This window comes from Pseudophryne corroboree, chromosome 11, assembly GCF_028390025.1.
Source record: "Pseudophryne corroboree isolate aPseCor3 chromosome 11, aPseCor3.hap2, whole genome shotgun sequence".
Classification (NCBI taxonomy): Eukaryota; Metazoa; Chordata; class Amphibia; order Anura; family Myobatrachidae; genus Pseudophryne; species Pseudophryne corroboree.
Genome location: NC_086454.1, coordinates 285147387 through 285161215, shown reverse-complemented (window position 1 = coordinate 285161215; position 13829 = coordinate 285147387). Strand labels below are relative to the sequence as shown.

The window sequence follows — 13829 nt, the reverse complement described above, 5'->3', positions numbered from 1 at the left end:
ATAAAAAAGCGGGAGAAAGGCCGCCAAGAAGGGGGCGGAGCCTATCTCCTCAGCACACTGGCGCCATTTTTTCCTCACAGCTCCGTTGGAGGAAGGCTCCCTGACTCTCCCCTGCAGTCCTGAACTACAGAAACAGGGTAAAACAAGAGAGGGGGGGCACTAATTTGGCAGATAAATATATACAGCAGCTATATCAGGGAAAAACACTTATATAAGGTTATCCCTATATATATATATATAGCGCTCTGGTGTGTGCTGGCAAACTCTCCCTCTGTCTCCCCAAAGGGCTAGTGGGGTCCTGTCCTCTGTCAGAGCATTCCCTGTGTGTGTGCTGTGTGTCGGTACGTTGTGTCGACATGTATGAGGAGGAAAATGGTGTGGAGGCGGAGCAATTGCCTGTGTTAGTGATGTCACCCCCTAGGGAGTCGACACCTGACTGGATGGTCTTATGGAAAGAATTACGTGATAGCGTCAGCACTTTACAAAAGACTGTTGACGACATGAGACAGCCGGCAAATCAGTTAATACCTGTACAGGCGTCTCAAACACCGTCAGGGGCTCTAAAACGCCCGTTACCTCAGGTCGATACAGACACTGACACGGACACTGACTCCAGTGTCGACGGTGAGGAAACAAACGTATTTTCCAGTAGGGCCACACGTTACATGATCACGGCAATGAAGGAGGTTTTGAACATTTCTGATACTACAAGTACCACAAAAAAGGGTATTATGTGGGGTGTGAAAAAACTACCCGTAGTTTTTCCTGAATCAGATGAATTAAATGAGGTGTGTGATGAAGCGTGGGTTTCCCCCGATAAAAAACTGCTAATTTCTAAAAAATTATTGGCATTATACCCTTTCCCGCCAGAGGTTAGGGCACGTTGGGAAACACCCCCTAGGGTAGATAAGGCGCTCACACGCTTATCAAAACAAGTGGCGTTACCGTCTCCTGATACGGCCGCCCTCAAGGAACCAGCTGATAGGAAGCTGGAAAATATCCTAAAAAGCAGTGGCGTGCGGTGAGGTCAGTGGCTGGTGAGGCACTGCAGCCATAATGTACGCTGAGGCCCACCGATGACCCCTACCACCGCTGAGCTGATGTCTGCTACTGCCCCACAAGCCAATACCCACTGCTGCTGCTGCTAATGGCTGCTGCCTATGCCAATCTACTACAAAATTGCCGCCATCAACCATCCTGGCCCCCCTGCCGCTAATTTGCATCTCAGTGCGATGCAGCCACTGCCAAACTTGTGATGAGCAGGCGGCTAATATATTGTAAATTTTGTAATATAAAAAATAAATATTAAGGGGGAGGGTGATGCCAGGGAGAGGGTGACAGCAGTGGGTCACAGAGAGAAGGTGACACTGACAGCATTGGGAGACAGAGAGGGTGACACCAGGGAAAGGATGACAGCATTGGGTGACACAGAGAAGGTGATGCTGACAGCATTGGGTGACAGAGTGGGTGACACCAGGGAGAGGGTGACAGAAGTGGGTGTCAGAGAGAAGGTGACACTGACAGCATTAGGGAAACAGGGAGAGGGTGACAGAAGTGGGTGCCAGAGAGAAGGTGACACTGACAGCATTGGGAGACAGGGAGAGGGTGACACCAGGGAGAGGGTGACAGAAGTGGGTGCCAGAGAGAAGGTGACACTGACAGCATTGGGAGACAGGGAGAGGGTGACACCAGGGAGAGGGTGACAGAAGTGGGTGCCAGAGAGAAGGTGACACTGACAGCATTGGGAGACAGGGAGAGGGTGACAGAAGTGGGTGCCAGAGAGAGGGTGATGCTGTGGAGAGGATGACAGTAGTGGGTTACACGGAGAAGGTGACACTAGGTATAGCACAATATAAAATACAACATAAACAGTACATCCCGGGGTCCGTGGAACAGCACGGGTGAGCTCACACAATGTCACACTGAAAATACACTTTTTGGGGGGCACGTTTGAAAATGTCCACAGGGATGTAAATGCACACATTTTTTTCTGGTCCTGCTCTTATCAGCGATCGTGAAGGGCACACGGAAAAGCTTTTTAGTATCAGGGTGACCCGTTCCCCCTAACGCAGACAGCAGAAGGGACCCTCTATCACTATATACTGTACTACACTCTCGGTAATTTACCTCACATATTAGCTCAATATTTTTTCCTATTTTTCAGCACTCTCTCATTGGCGAATTTGTTGTAGTCTCCCTGCACTGTCCTTTGGCATCAGGGTTACGATCGGCATCTAACACCAACAGCAGAAGTGTTCTGTCTGTCTTATTTTTTTTATTTACAGTACATTATACAGTGCAGGTACACAATTATGTATTCCTGTTTTAACTGGAAATACCTATGCAAATAACTATGTTACTGCACAATCTGCTGAATCAAATTGTATCAATCGCTTTCTTCAACAAAAAATTCTAACAATGTGGCAATCATAAAATAACAGTGTTGCTACCACTTACATAAGCAACAAACGTTTTAGCAATTAGAACACATCAGCGTTTCTGTTATCTTTATCACAAGCGTACAGTATATTGGCCCTCATTCCGAGTTGTTCGCTCGCTAGCTGCTTTTAGCAGCATTGCACACGCTAAGCTGCCGCCCTCTGGGAGTGTATCTTAGTATAGCAAAATTGCGAACGAAAGATTCGCAAAATTGCGAGTAGAAATTTCTTAGCAGTTTCTGAGTAGCTCCAGACTTACTCTGCCACTGCGATCAGTTCAGTCAGTTTCGTTCCTGGTTTGACGTCACAAACACACCCAGTGTTCGCCCAGACACTCCCCCGTTTCTCCAGCCACTCCCGCGTTTTTCCCAGAAACTGCAGCATTTTTTCACACACACCCTTAAAACGGCCAGTTTCCGCCCAGAAACACCCACTTCCTGTCAATCACATTACGATCACCAGAACAAAGAAAAGACCTCGTAATGCCGTGAGTAAAATACCTAACTGCATAGCAAATTTACTTGGCGCAGTCGCACTGCGGACATTGCGCATGCGCAGTAAGCGGAAAATCGCTATATAGCGAAAATCGTCAACGAGCGAACAACTCGGAATGACCACCATTGTTGCTCCTGGGACGCTCATGCTTGATCAATTGAGGTGAATGAATACTGTTCTCTCTAATACAAGCCTATACTGTTATTCTAAAGGACCTCAATACTTTACTAATTGAGGTGACAATTGTGTTTTTTCCATATTGGGTTACTCTAACTTTACATTATTTTATATTTATGTGATCTTTTTCAAATATCACAATAATTGACGGTTAGGGAGCAATATGATTAAGGATCATTAATGCCAATTAACTTGTTTTTTGTATTTATGCTTTTGACCGAGTGTTATGCGGATAATGAATGAGGTCCCAGTTGGAATTGCTCCTATATTACATGTGCAGTTTCAGTCATTTGTAAACATTTCAGATCTTTTTGGCGTAAAACATTAATTGGTATTGTCATTTATGACTAGAGTAGTGATTATCGGATTATGTGATCAACAAATTGTGTATACATTAAAGGTCACTTTTACGTTTGATTTAATTCAATGTTTGGTATGTCTAAGTATTTTGGGGAACTGTACTCTTTTTAAGATGGAATAATAAAAGTTATGTTTTAATTTTTTCTAAGTGTGCATTTACAACCCTGCGGACATTTTCAAGCGTGCCCCCCAAAAAAGAGCATTCTTTCTTCTAAGTGTATTCTCTCTGTTTATTTGGCTCTGGGGAGCACCACCAACCCGTATTATACATCTGCTCTGTTGGGCTTATAAATTAGGTAGTTGGCTTTATATCAGTACTTCATGATATAACCATCCATTTGCATCTGTTTGAGATATTTTCAGAGGCTCAGGGTGGGGATCCTGTTGCAGACATTCAATTTATGCTTTTCTGTCCACAATGTCACACTGACAAGCACTCACACTGTACTGAGGCACACACACTCACACTGAGGCACACACACTCATACTGAGACATGCACACTGTCACTCACACTGAGGCACAGACACTTATACTGAGACACACACTCATACTGAGACATGCACACTGACACTCATACTGAGACACACACACTGTCACTCACACTGAGGCACACACACTCATACTGAGACACGCACACTGACACTCATAATGAGACACACACACTGTCACTCACACTGAGGCGCACACACTCATACTGAGACACGCACACTGACACTCACACTGAGACACGCACACTGTCATTCATACTGAGACACACACACTGACACTCATAATGAGACACACACACTGTCACTCACACTGAGGCACACACACTCATACTGAGACACACACACTGACACTCATAATGAGACACACACACTGTCACTCACACTGAGGCACACACACTCATACTGAGACACACACACTGACACTCATAATGAGACACGCACACTGACACTCACACTGAGGCGCACACACTCATACTGAGACACACACACTGACACTCACACTGAGGTGCCCACATTCATACTGAGACACGCACACTGTCACTCACACTGAGGTACAGACACGCACACTGTCACTCACACTTAGGCACACACACTCATACTGAGGCACACACTCATACTGAGACACGCACACTGACACTCACACTGAGGCACACACACTCATACTGAGACACACTCATACTGAGACACGCACACTGACACTCACACTGAGGCGCACACACTCATACTGAGACACGCACACTGTCACTCACACTGAGGCACACACACTCATACTGAGACACACACTCATACTGAGACAGGCACACTGACATTCACACTGAGGCGCACACACTCATACTGAGACACGCACACTGACACTCACACTGAGGCACAGACACTCATACTGAGACACACACTCATACTGAGACACGCACACTGACACTCACACTGAGGTGCACACACTCATACTGAGACACGCACACTGACACTCACACTGAGGCACACACACTCATACTGAGACACACACTCATACTGAGACACGCACACTGACACTCACACTGAGGCACACACTCATACTGAGACACACACTCATACTGAGACACGCACACTGACACTCACACTGAGGCACACACACTCATACTGAGACACACTCATACTGAGACACGCACACTGACACTCACACTGAGGCGCGCACACTCATACTGAGACACGCACACTGTCACTCACACTGAGGCACACACACTCATACTGAGACACACACTCATACTGAGACACGCACACTGACATTCACACTGAGGCGCACACACTCATACTGAGACACGCACACTGACACTCACACTGAGGCACAGACACTCATACTGAGACACACACTCATACTGAGACACGCACACTGACACTCACACTGAGGTGCACACACTCATACTGAGACACGCACACTGACACTCACACTGAGGCACACACACTCATACTGAGACACACACTCATACTGAGACACGCACACTGACACTCACACTGAGGCGCACACACTCATACTGAGACACACACTCATACTGAGACACGCACACTGACACTCACACTGAGGCGCACACACTCATACTGAGCAGGGCCGGCTCCAGGCCTACTAGCACCCTGAGCGAGAAAATGTAAAAGCGCCCCCCCCCCCCCCCCATGCGCGCGCCGAAGGCGCGCGCGCTTCCGGAAAAGTGGGTGTGGCCTCTGGAAAAGTGGGCGTGGTCTCATAACTTCATATCATCAAACTATAAACATATTTTCACACAATTAGCAGCCTTACACATAGCCACAGTAGTGTTCCTTACACACAATGTCTCCAGTATAGTGCCAGATACACGACATGCCCCGCAGCAGTGCTAGCTACACATGACATGCCCCGCAGCAGTGCCAGCTACACATGACATGCCCCGCAGCAGTGCCAGCTACACATGATAGTGTTCACTTTTTAGGGCATGGTGCTGATCACAGGGAGGGCACATTTTTAAGTTAGGAGGGCAAAATGATGTACATACTGCTTGTTGTTCCCATACCTATATGTCAAAGAATGGACAGTGCGCGCCGAAGGCGCGCAGCAAAAATTAAGGGGAGTTACTTCGTGGGGAAGGTACGTGGCCACATAATAGTGGCAATTTGCATTACACCACACAGTAGTGCAGCTAATACACACTGCACCAGGTAGAACCTCCTATACACTTTGCGCCAGGCACAGCACTGAGACACATTGCCTAGCCACAGACGCCTAGCGGGAACACTACATGACACGGCCCCCAGCAGTGCCAGCTACACGCGACAAGCCCCCCAGCAGTGCCAGCTACACGCGACAAGCCCCCCAGCAGTGCCAGCTACACGCGACAAGCCCCCCAGCAGTGCCAGCTACACGCGACAAGCCCCCCAGCAGTGCCAGCTACACGCGACAAGCACCCCAGCAGTGCCAGCTACACGCGACATGCCCCCCAGCAGTGCCAGCTACACGCGACATGCCCCGCAGCAGTGCCAGCTACACGCGACATGCCCCCCAGCAGTGCCAGCTACACGCGACATGCCCCCCAGCAGTGCCAGCTACACGCGACATGCCCCCCAGCAGTGCCAGCTACACGCGACATGCCCCCCAGCAGTGCCAGCTACACGCGACATGCCCCCCAGCAGTGCCAGCTACACGCGACATGCCCCCCAGCAGTGCCAGCTACACGCGACATGCCCCCCAGCAGTGCCAGCTACACGCGACATGCCCCCCAGCAGTGCCAGCTACACGCGACATGCCCCCCCAGCAGTGCCAGCTACACGCGACATGCCCCCCAGCAGTGCCAGCTACACGCGACATGCCCCCCAGCAGTGCCAGCTACACGCGACATGCCCCCCAGCAGTGCCAGCTACACGCGACATGCCCCCCCCAGCAGTGCCAGCTACATAAATGGCCACAGAGTGCCAGATACATAAGTGCCCACACAGTGCCAGATATAAAAATGCCCACACAGTGCCAGATATGTCCCCACAGTGCCATATATAAAATTGTCCCCACAGTGCCATATATAAAATTGCCCCCACAGTGCCAGATATGCCCCCACAGGGCCAGATACATAAATGCCCCCAGTGCCAGATACATAAATGCCCACACATTGCCAGATGCATAAATGCCCCCAGTGCCAGATGCATTATTTCCCCCCACAGTGTCAGATACATTAATGCCCCCAGTGCCAGATATGCCCCCACAGTGCCAGATATGCCCCCACAGTGCCAGATATGCCCCAGTGCCAGATATGCCCCAGTGCCAGATATGCCCCCACAGTGCCAGATAAATAAATGCCCCCCACAGTGCCAGATAAATAAGTGCCCCCACAGTGCAGATATACCCCCACAGTGCCAGATACATAAATACCCCCACAGTGCCAGATACATACATGCCCCCACAGTGCCAGATACATACATGCCCCCACAGTGCCAGATACATACATGCCCCCACAGTGCAGATACATACATGCCCCCACAGCGCAGATATGCCCCCACAGTGCCAGAAATGCCCCCACAGTGCCAGATACATTAATGCCCCCTCACAGTGCACAGATAAATGCCCCCCCCGCACTGCCAGATAAATGAATGCCCCCCACAGTGCCAGATAAATGCCCCCACAGTGCCAGATACATAAATGCCCCCACAGTGCAAGATTCATAAATGCCCCCACAGTGCAGATATGACCCCACAGCGACAGATATGCCCCCACACTGTGCCAGTGCCCCCACAGTGCAGATATGCCCCCACACAGTGCCAGTGCCCCCACAGTGCAGATATGCCCCCACACAGTGCCAGTGCCCCCACAGTGCAGATATGCCCCCACACAGTGCCAATGCCCCCACATAGTGCCAATGCCCCCACAGTGCAAGATTCATAAATGCCCCCACAGTGCAGATATGACCCCACAGCGACAGATATGCCCCCACACTGTGCCAGTGCCCCCACAGTGCAGATATGCCCCCACACAGTGCCAGTGCCCCCACAGTGCAGATATGCCCCCACACAGTGCCAATGCCCCCACATAGTGCCAGTGCCCCCACACACAGTGCCAGTGCCCGGCCCCGACGATCCCAACATACCTGCGGCGACGCTGGGAGGGGACGTGCTGCTGTTGAGCCTGAGGGCCACCGACTGTTCCCGGCTGCTTGGTGCGCGCTGCGCGGCGTCTGACGTCAGACGCCGGCGCCGCGCAGCGCACAGTTTTGAAAGGCCGGGGACGGTGGGGAGAGCTGCCAGCAGTGTACAGGGCCGGCTCCAGGTAAGACTATGGCGGCGCCAGCGCGCGGCGCCCATTAAGGGTGGCGCCCCGCGCGGCCGCTCTAGTCGAACGTGCCTAGAGCCGGCCCTGATACTGAGACACGCACACTGACACTCACACTGAGGCACACACACTCATACTGAGACACGCACACTGACACTCACACTGAGGCACACACACTCATACTGAGACACACACACTGACACTCACACTAAGGCGCACACACTCATACTGAGACACGCACACTGACACTTACACTGAGGCACTCGCACTTTTACTGAGACACACAGACACACTGAGGCACACACACATTACCACAGTAGGTACCTCCAGGCTGGAGGTGCCAGCTCACACTGCAGGTGCCAGTGTCAACAAAGTAGCAGTCAGATCGCAGGAGACTTGGCACAGTCAGGGGCGTGGCTTAATCACGGATATGTGACCACGCCCCTTTTTTTATAAAAATAACCTCTCACCATCAAGCAGCAGGCTCCAAAGCCAGCCCGACACTAGCTGGTGTACAGTGCCCCCCCCCCCCCCCCCCCCCCTTCCACTACTACTCCCTGCAGCCCTGTCATGGGGGGAGGGGGGGGGGGTCTCTGGTGATCTGTGGGTGTGAGCTGCCCCCCTTCCCACGTTACTTTCATTCACTCACCCCCCCCTCACCTGGGTCCTGGCCTGGGCATATGTGCCTTCCGCAGAGGTGTCAGTGCTGCTCCCTGGGAGAGAGCAGTGGAGGAAGGGAGTTAGCGCCGCCCGCTGCATAAAGCACTCCCAGCTCTCTGCACCTGGCTCTCGCGGTGCTGTCTTCTGCTCTCCCCCCCTTCTCCATGTACCGCTGCAAGAACAGTGCTGTGAGTAAGGAGGCAGGGAGGGGGGAGCCGCTCATAGTCAGCGCCGCATGCACTCTGTCTCCTCGGCATCCCGGCGCGCTGCAGCTGGAGCAGTGCCTGACGTGTCCCGCCGCCACTTCTCCACGCCGCGTCTATGTGATTGGACCAGCGGATCCAGCACTGGATCCGCTGTCCAATCACAGGTGCCTCGCTAGCAGGGGCGTGCTTTCCCTGCTAGCGAGGCACTTGTATAAGTGCCGCTTTCCACTCTTTTTGTAATGGGCTTTTACAGCCCAGCACATGGCCCCGCCCCCCGCTTTGTCCCGTTCCCACTGGTTACAGGAGGCACTAGCTGTCAGTGCCTCCCAAATGTAGTACATGCGGACTACAATGATTATAATAATACAAAGAGGGTACATCTGACACAGGATATGTGTCTTATGTATCTTCTTTGTATTATTTTAATCAGACTGTGGATTTTAAGAAGACTGTTATAAACTGCATGCTTTGCACTACAATATATGTGTGATTTGTGTATTTTAAAACCTCATTTTGGTTGCGATTTTGCACAAACCAGAGTTTAATTAATAACACAATGTAACAAATTGTATTTTTTTTGTTTGTCCTTGTGTTTGAAGTGTTATTTCCTAATTGCTTATGCACCAAGAGTATAGAAAATGGCAATTATTCCCCACAAAGGGTTTGGTATGGATGACTAAAAAGTATATACACACATACTGGTATTATACTGCGACCAGCAATCGCCTCAGCCTGGATGTGCAGTGCTGGGGTGGCTTGGTCGGATTCCCTGACTGAAAATATTGATACCCTGGACAGGGACAATATATTATTGACTATAGAGCATTTAAAGGATGCATTTCTATATATGCGAGATGCACAGAGGGATATTTGCACTCTGGCATCAAGAGTAAGTGCGATGTCCATTTCTGCCAGAAGAGGGTTATGGACGCGACAGTGGTCAGGTGATGCGGATTCCACACGGCATATGGAAGTATTGCCGTATAAAGGGGAGGAGTTATTTGGGGTCGGTCTATCGGACCTGGTGGCCACGGCAACGGCTGGGAAATCCACCTTTTTACCCCAGGCCACCTCTCAGCAGAAAAAGATACCGTCTTTTTAGGCTCAGTCCTTTCGTCCCCATAAGGGCAAGCGGGCAAAAGGCCACTCATATCTGCCCCGGGGCAGAGGAAGGGGAAAAAGACTGCAGCAGACAGCCTCTTCCCACGAACAGAAGCCCTCCCCCGCTTCTGCCAAGTCCTCAGCATGACGCTGGGGCCTTACAAGCGGACTCAGGCACGGTGGGGGCCCGTCTCAAGAATTTCAGCGCGCAGTGGGCTCACTCGCAAGTGGACCCCTGGATCCTGCAGGTAGTATCTCAGGGGTACAAAAATTGGAATTCGAGACGTCTCCCCCTCGCCGGTTCCTGAAGTCTGCTTTACCAACGTCTCCCCCCGACAGGGAGGCGGTATTGGAAGCCATTCACAAGCTGTATTCCCAGCAGGTGATAATCAAGGTACCCCTCCTACAACAGGGAAAGGGGTATTATTCCACGCTGTTTGTGGTACCGAAGCCAGACGGCTCGGTGAGACCCATTTTAAATCTGAAATCCTTGAACACTTACATAAAAAGGTTCAAGTTCAAGATGGAGTCACTCAGAGCAGTGATAGCGAACCTGGAAGAAGGGGACTATATGGTGTCTCTGGACATCAAGGATGCTTACCTCCATGTCCCAATTTGCCCTTCTCACCAAGGGTACCTCAGGTTTGTGGTACAGAACTGTCACTATCAGTTTCAGACGCTGCCGTTTGGATTGTCCACGGCACCCCGGGTCTTTACCAAGGTAATGGCCGAAATGATGATTCTTCTTCGAAGAAAAGGCGTCATAATTATCCCTTACTTGGACGATCTCCTGATAAGGGCAAGGTCCAGAGAACAGTTAGAGGTCGGAGTAGCACTATCTCAAGTAGTACTACGACAGCACGGATGGATTCTAAATATTCCAAAATCGCAGCTGATTCCGACGACACGTCTGCTGTTCCTAGGGATGATTCTGGACACAGTACAGAAAAAGGTGTTTCCCCCGGAGGAGAAAGCCAGGGAGTTATCCGACCAAATCAGGAACCTCCTAAGACCAGGCCAAGTGTCAGTGCATCAATGCACAAGGGTCCTGGGAAAGATGGTGGCTTCTTACGAAGCGATTCCATTCGGCAGATTCCACGCAAGAACTTTTCAGTGGGATCTGCTGGACAAATGGTCCGGATCGCATCTTCAAATGCATCAGCGGATAACCCTGTCTCCAAGGACAAGGGTGTCTCTCCTGTGGTGGTTACAGAGTGCTCATCTCCTAGAGGGCCGCAGATTCGGCATTCAGGATTGGGTCCTGGTGACCACGGATGCCAGCCTGAGAGGCTGGGGAGCAGTCACACAGGGAAAAAATTTCCAGGGCTTGTGGTCAAGCATGGAAACGTCACTTCACATAAATATCCTGGAACTAAGGGCCATTTACAATGCCCTAAGTCAGGCAAGGCCTCTGCTTCAGGGTCAGCCGGTGTTGATCCAGTCGGACAACATCACGGCAGTCGCCCACGTAAACAGACAGGGCGGCACAAGAAGCAGGAGGGCAATGACGGAAGTTGCAAGGATTCTTCGCTGGGCGGAAAATCATGTGATAGCACTGTCAGCAGTGTTCATTCCGGGAGTGGACAACTGGGAAGCAGACTTCCTCAGCAGACACGATCTTCACCCGGGGGAGTGGGGACTTCACCCAGAAGTCTTCCACATGATTGTGAACCGTTGGGAAAAACCAAAGGTGGACATGATGGCGTCCCGCCTCAACAAAAAACTGGACAGATATTGCGCCAGGTCAAGGGACCCTCAGGCAATAGCTGTGGACGCTCTGGTAACACCGTGGGTGTACCAGTCAGTATATGTGTTCCCTCCTCTGCCTCTCATACCCAAGGTACTGAGAATCATAAGAAGGAGAGGTGTAAAGACTATACTCGTGGCTCCGGATTGGCCAAGAAGGACTTGGTACCCGGAAATTCAAGAGATGCTCACGGAAGACCCGTGGCCTCTACCTCTAAGAAAGGACCTGCTCCAGCAGGGACCATGTCTGTTCCAAGACTTACCGCGGCTGCGTTTGACGGCATAGCGGTTGAACGCCGGATCCTGAAGGAAAAAGGCATTCCGGATGAAGTTATCCCTACCCTGATCAAAGCCAGGAAGGATGTAACTGTGCAACATTATCACCGCATTTGGCGTAAATATGTTGCGTGGTGTGAGGCCAGGAAGGCCCCTACAGAGGAATTTCAACTGGGTCGATTCCTGCATTTCCTGCAAACAGGACTGTCTATGGGCCTCAAATTAGGGTCCATTAAGGTTCAAATTTCGGCCCTGTCAATATTCTTCCAAAAAGAACTAGCTTCAGTTCCTGAAGTTCAGACGTTTGTCAAGGGGGTACTGCATATACAGCCTCCTTTTGTGCCTCCAGTGGCACCTTGGGATCTCAATGTAGTTTTGGGATTCCTAAAATCACATTGGTTTGAACCACTCACCACTGTGGACTTAAAATATCTCACATGGAAAGTGGTAATGCTGTTAGCCCTGGCTTCAGCCAGGCGTGTCTCAGAATTGGCGGCTTTATCCTATAAAAGCCCTTGCCTAATTTTTCATACGGACAGGGCAGAATTGAGGACTCGTCCTCAATTTCTCCCTAAGGTGGTTTCAGCATTTCACTTAAACCAGCCTATTGTGGTGCCTGCGGCTACTAGGGACTTGGAGGATTCCAAGTTGCTGGACGTAGTCAGGGCCCTGGAAATATATGTTTCCAGGACGGCTGGAGTCAGAAAATCTGACTCGCTGTTTATCCTGTATGCACCCAACAAGCTGGGTGCCCCTGCTTCTAAGCAGACGATTGCTCGTTGGATTTGTAGTACAATTCAGCTTGCACATTCTGTGGCAGGCCTGCCACAGCCAACATCTGTAAAAGCCCATTCCACACGGAAAGTGGGCTCATCTTGGGCGGCTGCCCGAGGGGTCTCGGCTTTACAACTTTGCTGAGCAGCTACTAGGTCAGGGGCAAATACGTTTGCAAAATTCTACAAATTTGATACCCTGGCTGAGGAGGACCTGGAGTTCTCTCATTCGGTGCTGCAGAGTCATCCGCACTCTCCCGCCCGTTTGGGAGCTTTGGTATAATCCCCATGGTCCTTTCGGAGTCCCCAGCATCCACTAGGACGTTAGAGAAAATAAGAATTTACTTACCGATAATTCTATTTCTCATAGTCCGTAGTGGATGCTGGGCGCCCATCCCAAGTGCGGATTGTCTGCAATACTTGTACATAGTTATTGTTACAAAAATCGGGTTATTATTGTTGTGAGCCATCTTTTCAGAGGCTCCTCTGTTATCATGCTGTTAACTAGGTTCAAATCACAAGTTGTACGGTGTGATTGGTGTGGCTGGTATGAGTCTTACCCGGGATTCAAAATCCTTCCTTATTATGTACGCTCGTCCGGGCACAGTATCCTAACTGAGGCTTGGAGGAGGGTCATAGGGGGAGGAGCCAGTGCACACCAGGTAGTCCTAAAGCTTTTACTTTTGTGCCCAGTCTCCTGCGGAGCCGCTATTCCCCATGGTCCTTTCGGAGTCCCCAGCATGGTCCTTTCGGAGTCCCCAGCATCCACTACGGACTATGAGAAATAGAATTTTCTCTGACGTCCTAGTGGATGCTGGGGACTCCGAAAGGACCATGGGGAATAGCGGCT

General features: G+C 50.7%; 1 long non-coding RNA gene across 1 annotated transcript in view; it reads right to left on the bottom strand.

Moving 5' to 3' along the window:
• The window catches only part of LOC134970176 (uncharacterized), a 61423-nt gene extending 52262 nt beyond the window's left edge, over positions 1–9161 (bottom strand). Inside the window, exon 1 of the long non-coding RNA XR_010189712.1 lies at positions 8878–9161. This is a non-coding gene — a long non-coding RNA (uncharacterized LOC134970176). The remainder of the gene's footprint in view (positions 1–8877) is intronic.
• Between the last annotated feature and the right edge of the window lie 4668 nt (positions 9162–13829).